Source organism: Bos taurus, chromosome 2, assembly GCF_002263795.3.
Source record: "Bos taurus isolate L1 Dominette 01449 registration number 42190680 breed Hereford chromosome 2, ARS-UCD2.0, whole genome shotgun sequence".
Lineage (NCBI taxonomy): Eukaryota > Metazoa > Chordata > Mammalia > Artiodactyla > Bovidae > Bos > Bos taurus.
The window spans coordinates 135,135,274-135,149,944 of NC_037329.1; the positions used below are offsets into that span (position 1 = coordinate 135,135,274).

Sequence of the window (14,671 nt, forward strand, 5' to 3'; positions counted from 1 at the left end):
ACATACGCAGTATGCATCACTCACTTTGTCTTTTCCAAACTAATCTGAGGTCATATTCTTTCCACTCTGCTCCTTCCCGCTGTTTAAAAGATGACCTATGCGCACCAGCTAGCCCAGCACTTGGCACATACCAGGCTCCATAAAGATTATTCACTTATCTGTTGGTTCACCATTTATTTAAATAGCAGTGTCAGTCGCTCAGTCGTGTCTGACTCTTTCTTACCCCACAGACTGTGTAGCCTCTGTCCATGGAGATTCTCCAGGCAAGAATGCTGGAGTGGGGAGCCTTTCCCTTCTCCAGGGGATCTTCCCAACCCAGAGATCAAACCCCGGTCTGCCGAACTGCAGGCAGATTGTTTACCATCTGGGCCACCAGGGAACCCAGTGGGCCTTCCTCTTAAATGAACCTGGTACCAGGGCCCCAGGAAGTCTGCCAAGTGGAATCCCCACACCCCTTCAAAGCTAAACTGAGAAACAGCACAATTTAGGAACCATTAGCTCCTGGTCATCCCGGTAATCAACACCGGTTTACTGAGCGCCTCCTGTGCGTTAGGCCTGGAGGTCAGGACAGATCTGGACCCTGCTCTCCTAGGCCTACAGGTCCACGGGGGGCCGGTAAAAACTCACTCCGACCACAGCGAGGGCTCTGCGAGCACCACCAACGGCAATTCTGCTGCCCGGAGAGGAGGAGGACCCCGGGAGAGACGTGAAGAGGGGAGAACGGGACCAGCTTTCCGGAGAGAGGGAACCCCGGGGGCACAGGTCCTCTGACGGAACAGCAAGGAGCGGGGGGCCCGGATGGGAAGGCAGGAGGGACAGCGGAGTGAGAAAGACATGGCCCCCCGCCCCACCCGAGGCCTCGCGTGCCGGGGGAAGGGTTTGGAGCCCCCTCAGACAGGTTTTACCCCAGTCACAGGGTGCGTGGTTCCCATCCCCGGAGCCCGGACGCTCTGGGGCACTGTGCTGGGAGCACAGACAGAGGGCCCGCAGGGAAGGGCTGAGTGCTCAGCGAGCCGCTGCCCTCTGTCCCTGGGGAGCCGCGGAGGGCTGCAGCCGGAGAGGGGCGGGACGCCCCCGACAGAAGCCCCGGCGGGGCCGAGGGCTCTGAGCCAGTCTCAGCGCCAGAGACCCCTCCCCACCAATCCCTGCGTGGCCCGAGGCAGGGTCCTCGGGCTCTCAGGCTGAAGGGGGCTTCCTGACCCCTTGCCCAGGGTCCCTGCCTGGGACAGGGAGGAAGCATTGCCCCCTGGCTCCGCTGTGTCAGGGGCGCCTCCATCTCAGGACCGGCCCGGGGGCCCGGGAGGCTGGTCTTCGCCTTCCCGCCCTGACACACGTCTTCTGCCTCCAGCAGAGGCCAGGCCTGACTGCGCTCCACGGGGGCCTCCCCACAGCAGCCCAGGCGTCCTCGCCTGCCTCCCAAACTCTCCTCCTCCAGGAGGCCGCCCTGCTCCGCCTCCAGGCAGGGCTCCAGGGTGGGAGAGGCCTGCCTGGAGCAGAAACAAGAAGAGCACTCCCTGACCCCTCCCAATCCCGGGACCCCGGGTCAGCGCGGGGGAGCTGAACCACAGGGACAGCAGGACCTAAAGGCCGCGGAAACCAGAGGAAGGGAAGCGCTGGGTGCGAGTGAGAATTCCCGCGCTGTCTGCACAGAGCCTGCCACACACACAGAGACACGCAGAGACAGAGACACACAGAGAGACACACACAGAGAGAGACACACAGACACACACACACACAGACACACACACATAGACACACACAGAGACACACACTCACACACACGTAGACACACACACAAAGAACACACACACACAGACACAGACACATAGAGAGAGACACACAGACACACAAACACTCACACACACAGACACACACACAAAGAACACACACAGACACACACAGGCACATAGACACACACACAGATATAGACACATAGACACACGCACTCACACACAGCCACACGCACAGCCACACGCACACGCTGATGCACAAAGGCCGCACCGGGGCTGTGCAGAGGCCGGGACACCCGAGCAACACAGAGCCGGCCGTGGGGGGCGCACACTCGGGCGATGCCGTCACTCCAGGACGCAGGGCTGACCCACACACTCAGACAGAAGACGCGGCTCCGGGAGCCTCCCCCAGAGACACGGGGACGCTCGGACACACCCGGACACGCGGGGGCGGCTCCCCGGGGACACAGGACGGAGCGGGGCCCCGGACTGGCGCGGGGACGCCCGCGGGCCGCTCGGCCCGGGACCGGGATCGCGGAGCCCCCGCCCGCCGCGGGCCGCACTCACCGCTCGGCCTTTGTTGTCCGCGCCGCTCACAAAGGCGCCGGCGGCCGCGCCTCAGCTGCCCGGCGGCCGCGGGCGCCCATGGCCGGGCCGGCCCCGCCCCGCGCCGCCGCTGGCCGCCGTGGCCGCCGCGAGGTCACGCCGCCCGGCTCCCCGCCGCCGCCGCCCCGCGCTCGGCGCCGCCCCGGCCCCCCGCGCGGCCGCGGCTGAGGTCACCGCTTAACCCCTGCGGGCCGGGCGGCCCGGAGCCGCCCCCGGAGCTCCCCGCCGGCCCCGCGGCTTGCATCCCTCCCGCCCGCCCGCAGAGACCCCCGGGCCACACGGGGCCCCCACTCCTTCTCCGCCCGCCGCGCGTCCCCTCGCCACCCCAGGCCTCCCAGCAGGGCTCTCACGCCCATTCTTGCTTCTCCCCCTTCCAGGAGTCTGCCCCGGGCTCTCCCCAGAGGGGTGAGGATGCCTAGGTTGGCCCAAAGGAAAAGTCAGACCTGCGATGGCCCCCATCCAGTCTCAGCCGCAGAGGGGCCTCCTGAGGGCTCCGACCAGCCCTGCACACGTTTCCGGGGACAGCCTCAGGACCACAGCACTGGCAGCTGCAGGCAGTGAGGGCTCTGAGCTTAGCAGCCAGCCTGCCATGTGGCTCCATTTTCCTGATGAGAAAACCGCGGCTTAGAGCTGCGACTTGGCAAAGCCCACCCAGGAAAGAAGCGGTAGACCGGAGATCCTAGCACACCCTTCCCTTCCAGCTCCCAAAGCTGCCAAACACTAGTTACTCCCTCTCAGAAATCCAAAGACGCATCCGGATATGATGCAATTAATTACAGTTATCAGGCCATTAATTAAGATTATCCCTGTTGTTGTTAAACACTGCCCCCGCTACCTCCCTATTTGCAAAGAAATTCACACTCAGGCTTATCAGCAATTACTCGGGTTGATAATGATGAGTTTTGCAGCCTCCAAAGGGCACAGGTGTTATGCAGGCTGCAGTCTGTGTTGGCCTGTGTTTATTCATTCAAACAACCAGAAAAAAAAAAAAAAAACCACCATTTTTTTTCTTTTAACTACTCCCTGTTTGGGCACCAGTCTTAGGGGCTAGGAATGAAACAAGGAACCAGAGAGACCTCGGCCCTGCCCCCTCAACAAGGAGACACGGATAACAGGCCTCTGCAGTCCAGCGAGACAGGCCACACCAGTCCGCGCTCTCTGAAATCATCTTCCTCATTGTTGGGGTTGCTTGTTTATTGTCCATCTCCACACGAGAACATAAACCCCATAGAGCTTGTCTTAAGAGTTGTTCAGAATCATCCTAACCCCCAGGCCTAGGGCAACACGGCTCAGAGTGTATAGCCAGTTAATATTTGTTGAGCACTTATTATGTTCCGGGCTTCCCCGGTAGGTCAGATGGTAAGGAATCCGCCTGAGATGCAGGCGGCCCTGGGTCAGGAAGATCCCCTAGAGAAGGGAATGGCTACCGACTCCAGTATTCTTGTCTGGAGAATCCCATGGATGGAGGAGCCTGGCAGGCTGCAGTCCATGGGGTCGCAAAGAGTTGGACATGACTGAGCAACTAACACTGTTATGCTTCCAGACATCATTCTAGGCACACAGGAGACATCATGGAGCGAGACAGGCAAGGCCCCTGCACTTCTGGATTGTCCATCCCTGGGACAAATGAACAATGGAGGAAGGTTTCAGGAATGCCAGAAAAGCGGCAAGAACATCATCAGGTGTCTATCGGGTGACCTCAGAGCTCATGGCATTAAGCCCTGGACCAGAATTTAGACATTCGGATTCTGCTGGCACAGAGAAAACCAGTACAAGCCCTTGGACCTGCATCCACGACCGTCCAGACCTGTCCCAGCCCCTCCTGGGCCTGAGCCCTCGTGAGTCCTCTGGTCTGGAACACCTGTCCCAGGTTTGGCTGCGCTGAAGCCCACCCTCTTCCCAGGTCTAACAGAGGCCCCGCACCTCCAGGACGTCTCTCCACGCGGCCCCTGCTCCCCAACCTCCTCTCCCACTGAGCTCGACAGCGCTTCACCCTCTGGTCAGTTGCTCCTGTTGCCACTTCTGTTTCTGTTAGTTGATTCTGGGTAGGTACTGACTTGAACTGTCTCTCAGGCAGTTGAACTGTCTTGAGGGAAGCTATGATCCAAGCCTGGGGGTGGAGGCCATACCTCGGGCTCCCAGTGTGTCCCCAAAACCCGGCAGAGGTTAGAAGCACACCAAGTGAGCACCCTCACCAAGTGAGCACCCTCGGACGCCTATCAGTAGACCCCTCTGGAGCCAGCGTTGTGATCCACCAGCTCGTAGGATGAATGGAGCCGACGGAAGCCTTTTGTTTTGCCCACAGTGATTTTGTTAATGTTGTTAATTAGCTCCCAACATTTAACAATTGAGAGATTTCCCATGAGTTGCTGGACTGCTGGCTTCTCTTAACACATCTGAAGATCCGCCGATGCCTGGCGCCCCCGGGCCACACTCTGTAGACCCCAAAGGGCCGGGGCCCTGTAGAAAGAGCTGTGTCCTTCCACTTGTCACCGTCCCTCCCAGCCCTGTGTCACCCTTTTGACCTTGACCCCCTCTGTGAATTAGTGTTTTCATTTCATTTTCTCTCTGTGTTCTACTTATATGAGAAGACAATCACAACATGGAAACACATACTCGAGAATAAATGAGCCCGCAGCCCTCCCCTTCTCGGCCAGGCCAGGCCCCAGAAGTAGTTGCTCAGATGTGCCCAACTCTTTGCGACCCCCTGGACTGCAGCCCACCAGGCTCCTCTGTCCATGGGATTTTCCAGGCAAGAATACTGGAGTGGGTTGCCATTTCCTTCTCCAGGGGATCTTCCCGACCCAGGGATCAAACTTGGGTCTGCACCGCAGGCAGGTTCTTCACCAGCTGAGCCACCAGGGAGGCACAAGCCAGGCCGGTCCTCCTGCATTCTTGCTGTCTTCGTCATCCTGCCCTGACCCTTGCACACCCCTCCTCTCCCACCTGCCCAACTTCCCATGCCGAGCTCCGCAGCATAAATGAAGGTGCAAAGCGTGTCCCTGGGCCTTTGCCTTCGTTCCTTCTGCCTGGAACACCGTTACCGTTCCGCACCGCCCCCCACCCCACCCCCACCCCCACCCCCCACAAGACACCGTGGCTTTGGATGCTCTCCGCACAGGTCACACCTCACGGATCTGCTCTCCAGAGCCCGAGATGAGGCTCCTGGGCTCCCATCGCGCCCTACAGTCTCCCCCTCGCCCTCCTGCAGTGTTTTGTGTGGGATTTGCCCCATGTCCTCCCTGGCACGTGAGTCCTCGGGAGCAGAGACTCTGCTGCCTCACTCACGCTGGAGTCCCCAGCACCTGGGACAGAGCCCGATGGAGTGGAAGCGTGAGACAAATATTTGCTAAATAGATGAGCGAATGGCTTTCAATAGCCACAAAAGGAACAAAAAGGATTTCTGGGACTGTTTCCATGTCCCAGAACATTCAATTAACCAAAATTTCACACTGGCCGAGCATTCTGGTGGTGCAGGATCTATTGTGTAAGCATAATCACAAATGCTACATCTGGGTGGGACTGGGACTCTTCTCCCTAGGCTCCACTGCCCAGGGGGGACGGGGCAGGACCAGGCACAGTGCTGCCTTCTGTTGGCCAGCGAAGCTCAGCGACCTGGCCACGGCTGCTAGCAAGCTGATGGAACTGCGAGGGTGAGAGCCCAGGGCTCCCGCCGCTGCCTCCCAGCCCAGCCCACTGCCAGCAGCCTGGCCTTGGAGCAGGTCAGAAGAGAAGTGGGTAGACGGCAGAGTGGACTTCCCAAGCCTAGATACCACCCTGGCACAGGCAGTGTAAATGCAAAGTGTGCGTAAAGGAACTAGCTCTTATTTCCCGTGTCATCAAAGCAATCACAAACAGACTCTTCTCTAAGAGACGCTGGATCACATTTTGATTATGAATGAGGACGATGGGGTCTGTCTTACCAAAATGAAACCTCTTCCCATGACACTGCTGTCCCTGTTCAGTAGGACAGGCATTTCGAAGGGATCTGGGATGCCCTGAGCCGTCCCCCCGCTGCCTTCTAGGTTCCTTCAAGGCAACACCTGCGTTTGGACTTCCCAGGCAGTGCCATTGCGGGAGATGCAAGAGATGCCAGTTTGTGCCCTGGGTGGGGAAGACCCCCTGGAGGAGGGCATGGCAACCCACTCCAGTATTCTTGCCTGGAAAATCCCAAGCACAGAGGAGCCTGGTGGGCGACAGTCATGGGGTCGCATAGAGTCAGACACGACTGAAGCGACTTAGCATGCACACATGCTGAAGTCAAAGGCGTAGCCACAGCTGGAGGTGGTTCCAGGGGCTCAAGTAGAGAAGGAAATAACTTTCCTGAGCTACTAATTTATGGCCCTTGGTGTAAGGGAGAGGACAGTTTGAGCAGCTCTTTTTCTTAAGGATGTAGTCTCAAAGTTCTCCCAAAACAACCACCAGGGGTGATGGACACCCATGTCCAGAGGGCTGGACACAGACAGCACGGAGCGCTGCCCCCCACTCTCCATAGGACCCTCAGCCTCTTCCACTCAGTCCCAGTGCCTGTAAAAGCACAATAATCCTTTTGTTCCTTTCTATTTTAAAGAGATGGGGGGAAAAATTCTTAAACAGATGGGACTACCAGACCACCTGACCTGCCTCCTGAAAAATCTGTATGCAAGTCAAGTAGCAACTAGAAATGGACATGGAACAACAGACGGGTTCCAAATCAGGAAAGAAGTACGTCAAGGCTGTATATTGTCACCCTGCTTATTTAACTTATATGCAAAGTACATCATGAGAAATGCCAGGCTGGATGAATCACAAGCTGGAATCAAGATTGCCGGGAGAAATATCAATAACCTCAGATATGCAGATGACACCACCCTTATGGCAGAAACTGTAGAAGAAATAAAAAGCCTCTTGATGAAAGTGAAAGAGGAGAGTGAAAAAGCTGACTTAAAACTCAAAATTCAGAAAACTAAGATCATGGCATCCAGTCCCATAACTTCATGGCAAATAGATGGGGAAACAGTGGAAACAGTGTCAGACTTTCTTTTCTTGGGCTCCAGAATCACTGGAGATGGTGATTGCAGCCATGAAATTAAAAGACTCTTGCTCCTTGGAAGAAAAGCTATGACCAACCTAGACAGCATATTAGAAAACAGAGACATTACTTTGCCAACAAAGGTCCATCTAGTTAAAGCTACTGGTTTTTCCAGTAGTCATGTATGGATGTGAGAGTTGGACTATAAAGAAAGCTGAGCACAGAAGAATTGATGCTTTTGAACTATGGTGTCGGAGAAGACTCTTGAGAGTCCCTTGGACAGCAAGGAGATCCAACCAGTCCATCCTAAAGGAAATCAGTCCTGAGTATTCATTGGAAGGACTGATGCTGAAGCTGAAACTCCAATACTTTGGCCACCTGATGCAAAGAACTGACTGCTTGGAAAAAACCCTGACGCTGGGAAAGATTGAAGGTAGGAGGAGAAGGGGGCGACAGAGGATGAGATGGTTGGATGGCATCACCGACTTGATGGCCATGAGTTTGAGTAAGCTCCAGAGTTGGTGATGGACAGGGAGGCCTGGTGTGCTGCAGTCCATGGAGTTGCAAAGAGTTGGATATGACTGAGCAACTGGACTGAACTGAACTGAATCCCGTAGGATTTTAAAGGATTGATCGAACACAGTGTAACAGATTTTTCAACATCTCACTGACAGAATTGGATACATGTGCTATTTGATACCACAATATCATAAGCATACTTATCATATATCATAAGATATTTTTGATGAGAGACAGCCTAGTGTAGTGGTAGTCAGGAGTTCAAACTTCAAACCCTGTTTAAAGGAATGACAAATATCAAAGGGAGAAAAGTAGAATGAATTCTGTGGTGTTAGACTGGAACTGGAGATTTTGGTGTGAGTTCAGAGCTCTGTCCCCTGAAAGAGCCTAGGAGCAGGGATACCCAGTCCCAGTGAACACACTTTGCAGCCAGGTCATGGATTCCAAATAGCACTCTCTGCTGAAAGAGACCAAAGCTCCTTGGAGAGATGACTGATTCCGGGGGAAGAACAAGCTGTGCCTGAAACATATTGTTGGGCCAGAAATTAATAAATTGCTCAACAAGTGGTGGAAACACAGCAGAAGGACACAGAAACCAACTCAAAAGAGGCTTCCGCCAGCCAAGCTCCACGCAGTCAGTTCAGTCCAGTCGCGCAGTCGTGTCCGACTCTGCGACCCCATGAATCGCAGCACACCAGGCCTCCTTGTCCATCACCAACTCCCAGAGTTCACTCAAACCCATGTCCATGGAGTCAGTGATGCCATCCAACCATCTCATCCTCTGTCGTCCCCGTCTCCTCCTGCCCTCAATCTTTCCCAGCATCAGGGTCTTTTCCAATGAGTCAGCTCTTCGCATCAGGTGGCCAAAGTATTGGAGCTTCAGCTTTAGCATCAGTCCTTCCAATGAATACTCAGGACTGATCTCCTTTAGGATGGACTGGTTGGATCTCCTTGCAGTCCAAGGGACTCTCAAGAGTCTTCTCCAAAACCACAGTTCAAAAGCATCAATTCTTCAGTGCTCAGCTTTCTTCACAGTCCAACTCTCACATCCATACATGACCACTGGAAAAACCATAGCTTTGACTAGATGGACCTCCACTAGCCAAACCAAGGAGCAAGTTAAGCATCAAAATAAGTAATGATTGTAAGGATTCATATTCTACTAAATACAATAGGAAACCAAGAGTCCACACTGATGTAATAAGTAAATGAATAAATTGAAAGCTGGGAATGCTATTTGCATACTCAGAGTACTTTCCCATGAAATACTTATTAACTGCAAAAAGGGAAAGAACAACTTTACTGTAGAGAAACCTGGCAGACACCTCCTCACCCAGCGGTCTGATTGGGTTAACGTGACCAGTCTGGGGACATTTGGACGTCATGAGGCTCCTGATGTGATTCAGTGAAAAAGACACACCGTCACTTCATGATATTCCTGCCACACGTTTACAACTCACATGAAAATTTACAACTGAGCCTCTGAAGAGGCCGGATTCGCTGCAGCAGGACACATGCACGTCCACGTGCCGGGACAGCCCACTCCTTCCCGGAGCACCTGATTGGACCAAAGGGTCAGCAGCTGGCCAAAACCGGCCAATCAGCTCACTTCACCCAGGGATTTCCAACTGGAGAGCTGAGAGCCCGAGTCAGTCAAATGACCACGGGGCGCTGAGCCTGAAAGACAGCCGAGCCAGGGCCGGCATTCACGCTGCAACAAACCGCAGCCAAGTTCAAGCTGAGGTTCTGGGAGGCCAGAAACGCCATAGAAAAGCCAAAAAAAAAAAGCAAAGTTGGAGGAAAAGACAGAGAGACAGAGATCATCTAGCCCTAGCAAAAATAGTAGCAACAGTAATAGCAAACTTCCACAACACTCTCTACTGGTCTCTGTTTAATCGGTTAACGTGTGTTAACTCATTTCATCCTCACAGCAACCCTATAAAGCGGGTACTTTTATGCCTGGTTTACAGATGAGGAAACTGAGGCACATTGACATTCTGTCCTAGCCTTGAATGTCCATCCAAGTGACTGTTGGGTCATTACAGAGACCCCCCACACACACTTCACTTGCACTTACCTGAGTGGGCTTTTAGTCCGATCATAAGAGGAGGCTGGTGCCCACTGCCTGTGGTCACTGTCTTGCTGCAGGATAAGCGGGGATTCTGGGGCCATTCGCGTGTCTAAACATCCTGCTCTAGCCTTTCTTCATTCCCCAAAAGGGAAAAGGCAAAGGGGGAAGTGCCAGCCTGGGCCATCAGAGGCACCTAAAAACACATAAAGACCCTCCGCCCATCAGTCCAGACCCCACAGACCCCGTGTGCCCGCGGCTCTAAGCTGGGCAGCCAGCGGCATCCACTTGCCGTGGTGTCTGCAGCCTCCACAGGGGAGGAGTAGGTAGAGCGCTCGGGGCTGTCTGCTGAGCCAAGAAGAGGCTGGGTTTCTCTGCTTGGTCCCTGGCCAAGGAGTCGGAAAGGACAGAGAGACAAGGTCTTTGCTTCCTGGCATCAGGTTACTGCCCCTGCCCGGGGCTCGGGGGCCAGGCGAGCCTCCCAGGCAGGGAGAGTTGCCGGTCAGCTGACAGCAGACAGAGCCCAAGGCCTATTCTAGAAGCCACCATAAGCATGAAGAGGCTGTGACACCGGCCGCTGACGGAGGGAGAAGAGAGGGAACCCCGCAGACCTGTGAGCCTCCAGCCTTGCCAAGCAGACCGGGCTGCGGACTCGGGGCCAGACAGCAGGTCTTCAGGAGAGACAGTCCAGGCCTGGGCAAAGGGATGCGCAGCAGCTGGCAGCCTGAGGCCGCGGTGACACTCCAGGGAGGCCCCAGCCCGTGCCAGCAGGAGGACCTGACCATGGCTGCGGCCTGGCACCGGCCCCAGGGCCTTCAGCATCCCCCAGTCTCAACGCCCAGGGCTGGGAGGTTCCATACGCTCCCTGGTCTCCCAGATGAAAGACGCTTTCTAAGAGTCATAAAACCGTCCCCACTCGGAACAATGGGCCCTTATCCCGCTGTGTCCTTCACATAAACTCCCATTAGCAACGCAACAGAAGCTGCAGGCAGGAATTTCATAGACTGGATTTTTGGACCAGCCCCAGCGTTCATTAACATCTACTCCCTCGCCCTCTGTGGAGACTGCACAAATCACTCCCCTTTACAGAGAACCCACTGTGTGCTTGGCCTCCAGGGAACCCTGCAAGGAAGGTGGCTTTGTCCGGTTTTGTGAACACAGACATCGACCCAGAGAGGTTAAGTGACTCGCCCAGGGTCGCAGCGTGGCAGAGTGGGGGAGCCGGGGTTTAAATTCAAAAGCTGCTGCTTGCCCCATTCCCTGTGCACTTCTCAGGGTTTTGCCTGGAAGCGGGCATCTTCTGGGACCTCAGCGCCTTCACAGGACGGCTCTGTCACCTTCCCACCTGTCAGCAGAGACACAGCGGGCTGGGGCTCCCGACACGTCAGGGACGAACCCCAGCCCCTCCCTCAGGGGAGACCAGAGCCCCCCGTCGTGCCTCACATTCATGCTTGCAAAGCCCTTCACCCACTCCCTGACTAATGCCACCAGTGATAAAGCTAGCTCCCTTTACAGAGCAGGAAATCCCCCTTTACCGAACTCTGCCAGGCCCTGTGCCTTCCACATATGACCCCATTTACTCTTGAAAGAACGCACTAGAATAGCTGCTTTCAAGGTCCCCTTTTTTTCACATGAGGAGCTTAGGCACAGTAAGGTAGGCAAGCCACCCAAGGTCACACAGCAAGCGAGCGATGGCTTCCAAGTCCATCCGACTCCAGCTACCACCAAGCTACTACCCCAAGACTTCATAATGCAGGGTTCGGCAGACACTCCATCCCCACCAGCCCAGTCCCACGGTCCTAACTCACAGCTCCGGATGTCACCCCAGATCCGTGGAAGATGACAACAGCTGTCACTTCTAAATCCCTTCACCATCTCCTCTCTACCCAGCAACCCTCAAGGCTGATACTGCAGTTCTTGTCTTGCTGATGAAGAAACTGAGGCTCAGAAAGGGGAATGCCTTGTCACAGCCCCACAGAGCTGGTAAGTAGGGTGCTAGGGTTTGACCCACTTCTATGGATTCCAGGACCACTGCTTCCTATTGGCAAACCCGCCTGGTGGTTAAACCAGACCACCCAACAGAGTCGTGGTATGTGTTGGGCTGCACCCCCCAGGCTGGCAAGCCCTGTACCAGCACAGCCTCAAGACCAGAGAAAGAGCCCAGAGTCAGCGACAAACATTAATGGCTTAATAGATGGGTGATCTCAGACTCTGAAGCAGGATTCTGGAGCAGCACCCCTCTGTGTGCGGCTGACGGCAGGCAGTACCTGCTGCAGTCCAGCTTCCGAGGGACTGGGAGGGAGAGGTTCCTAGTTATTGGGGGGAACTGATGTCGGGATGGCTCACCGGTGACCCAGAAACCAGCAGAGGGTCACGCCCCTCATGCCCCTTTGCCAGGGGTGTTTCCCCTTCCTGAGCCTTGGTTTCTTTGCTCGGCTATGGTGGAGATGTTCTGATCTGAAGATTAGAACAGCCATCAACGGGGCCAGGGAACAAGTACATGGACGTGGACAGATTAGGCTCTGTGAGTGAGGGGAGAGTCAGCCACATGAGTAGGGGGCAGGAGAAGTGGGGACGGGTCCAGCCAGGGATGTATGGAGAGCCAGACTGCAGCCATCCTGGGTGGCCTGATCATACACGTGCATTCGACTCTGCTCCCCAGTTAGGTGCCTAAGGTTTTCCTGCCACTGTTCCGGGGGCTGGGGTACAGCGGTGAGTAAGACTGCCATCTTCAGCCCCCGTCAGCCCCGTGGGGGCCCCCGGGACCCCCTAACCATCTCTGGCTGCCCTCCCTGGGACAGCATCCACAGCACCCCCTCCCCGAGCCCTCAGCGCTGGGGTCATCCCCGCCTCTGCTGCCCTGGCTGCCCTGCCCCGTTTCAGATTCTGGGAGCTTTCCAGACAGTCTGCCCCAGCCCTGCAGAGGCAGTCTCCAGCTCCTGGTCTCATGGCTGATTTCACCCTAAGGTTCCTCACAAGCAGCTCCTAACTGGACCAACCAGACAGGCAATTGCACTGGCCCAAGCTCCTGGAGAAGCCCTCAGACCCACCCCCAACCCCCGCCACCGGACGGCATGGCCAGCATTTATGGCTCCTTTGTTGAGATGACTTACTCATGGGCTGCCCCACCCTGAGAAGCTGGCGTGGGTCCTGCCCTTGCTTACCATTCCCCTGTTACCTGCTGCCGCTGCCAAGGAAAGCCAGCCTGCCTAGAACAGCTCACGGATGTGCATGACTGCTCACGTGAGTGCCGGGCACTGTTTTCCGTGAGCTTAGTCGAGCATCGTTCTTCTCACGGTTAATGCTTACTGAGCATCTTACTCTGTGCCAGGCACTGGGCCAGCTCTTTGCGTGTGTCATCTCATCAGAGCACCACAGTAACACCAGGAGGCAGGGACTACGATCGCCCCGTGCAACAGATAGGGAAACTGATGAACGGATAAGGCCATAGCTCCCCAGGCACTGAATTCCCTACACTGTCTGTCAGCCCTGCCGTACCATCCTCTCCCTAAGGGCAGGATGTCTGTTTTGCAGATTTGTATCTCCAGAATGCAGTGTCCAACACAGAGACACTCAGTGAGCAGTCTTTGGATGGATGGATGGATGGATGGATGGACGATGGAGGGATGAATACAGTTGATGAACTAGAGGAGAACCAGAGGACAATAACTCCTCCACTTCCAGCCGCTCACCCCCTCACTGAAGCCGGAGGAAGGTGGATGTGGTTTTTCTGCTAACTGGAAAATCCCCTAGCCAGGATTCCAGGAAAAGTGGAGAAGAATATGCTGATCTTTAGGGGAAGGGAAAAAAAATATCTTTTCGGTAATGAGTTTTGAGATAACAGCCAGGGAAGCCTGCAGTCCATGGGGTTGCAAAGAGTCGGACATGACTGAGCGACTATCTGAACTGATCAGGCACGTTCCCCCTTTCCCAGAAGCCACCAATGGCCAGGAAATTCCATCTGCCCCATCCCCAAGCCCGTGTCTGAATCAGGGGCCTCCATGCAGTGTGCCCTCTGCAGTAAGCTGCCCGCCCTGTGGCTCCAGGGCTGGGCCAGACCCTGGGGTCTGAGCGAAGGCGGCCCCAACCCTTGCCCTGGTGCTGTCTTCAGAATTCGGAATCCCTCTCCAGGAGCCTTGAGCTGTAGGTGGCTTGCTCTGTAGTTAACTGAGATCACACCCTGACCCACAGATCCGCATACCTTGTGAATTCTGATCAGTCTTTTGAGTCAGCCGCACTTGGGGGTGAGGTCCGTGTGTAGCGGGCTGCCCCTTCCCCGCTATTATGCAGTTTTGTAGTTTTCAGAGCAGCTTTAAGAAAGAGGAAGAGGAACACAATGGGGAAGGGGAGGGGGGATGAACTGGAAAGCAGCATTGACCGTGTGTAAAATAGACAGCTAGTGGGGAGCTGCTGTAAGTACAGGAGCTCAGCTTGGTGCTCTGTGAGGACCTAGAGTGGGGAGGGTGGGAGGGAGGGCATATATGCGTGCGTGTGGCTGATTCACTTTGTCATACAGCAGAAACGAGCACAACATCATTAACAATTATGTGGTCGTTCAGTGGCTCAGTCGTGTCAGACTCTTCGCAACTCCCTGGATTCAGCATGCCAGGCTTCTCTGTCCTCCACTATCTCCTGGAGTTTGCTCGAACTCATGTCTATTGAGTTGGTGATGCCATCCAACCATCTCAACCTCTGCCGTCCCCTTCTCCTCCTGCCTTCAGTCTTTCGCAGCATCAG

The 14,671-nt window shown here is 55.4% G+C and overlaps 1 protein-coding gene across 9 annotated transcripts in view; it reads right to left on the bottom strand.

Moving 5' to 3' along the window:
- ARHGEF10L (Rho guanine nucleotide exchange factor 10 like) overlaps positions 1-14,671 on the bottom strand; it is a 169,735-nt gene that overhangs the window by 150,053 nt on the left and 5,011 nt on the right. For 3 of the 9 annotated variants that reach the window (XM_024975402.2, XM_024975373.2, XM_024975346.2), the window contains exon 1: positions 2,298-2,381. The exons of 1 other annotated variant lie outside the window; for it this stretch is intronic. The gene's annotated coding sequence lies outside the window, so the exon portion shown is untranslated. 9 annotated transcript variants of the gene reach the window in all.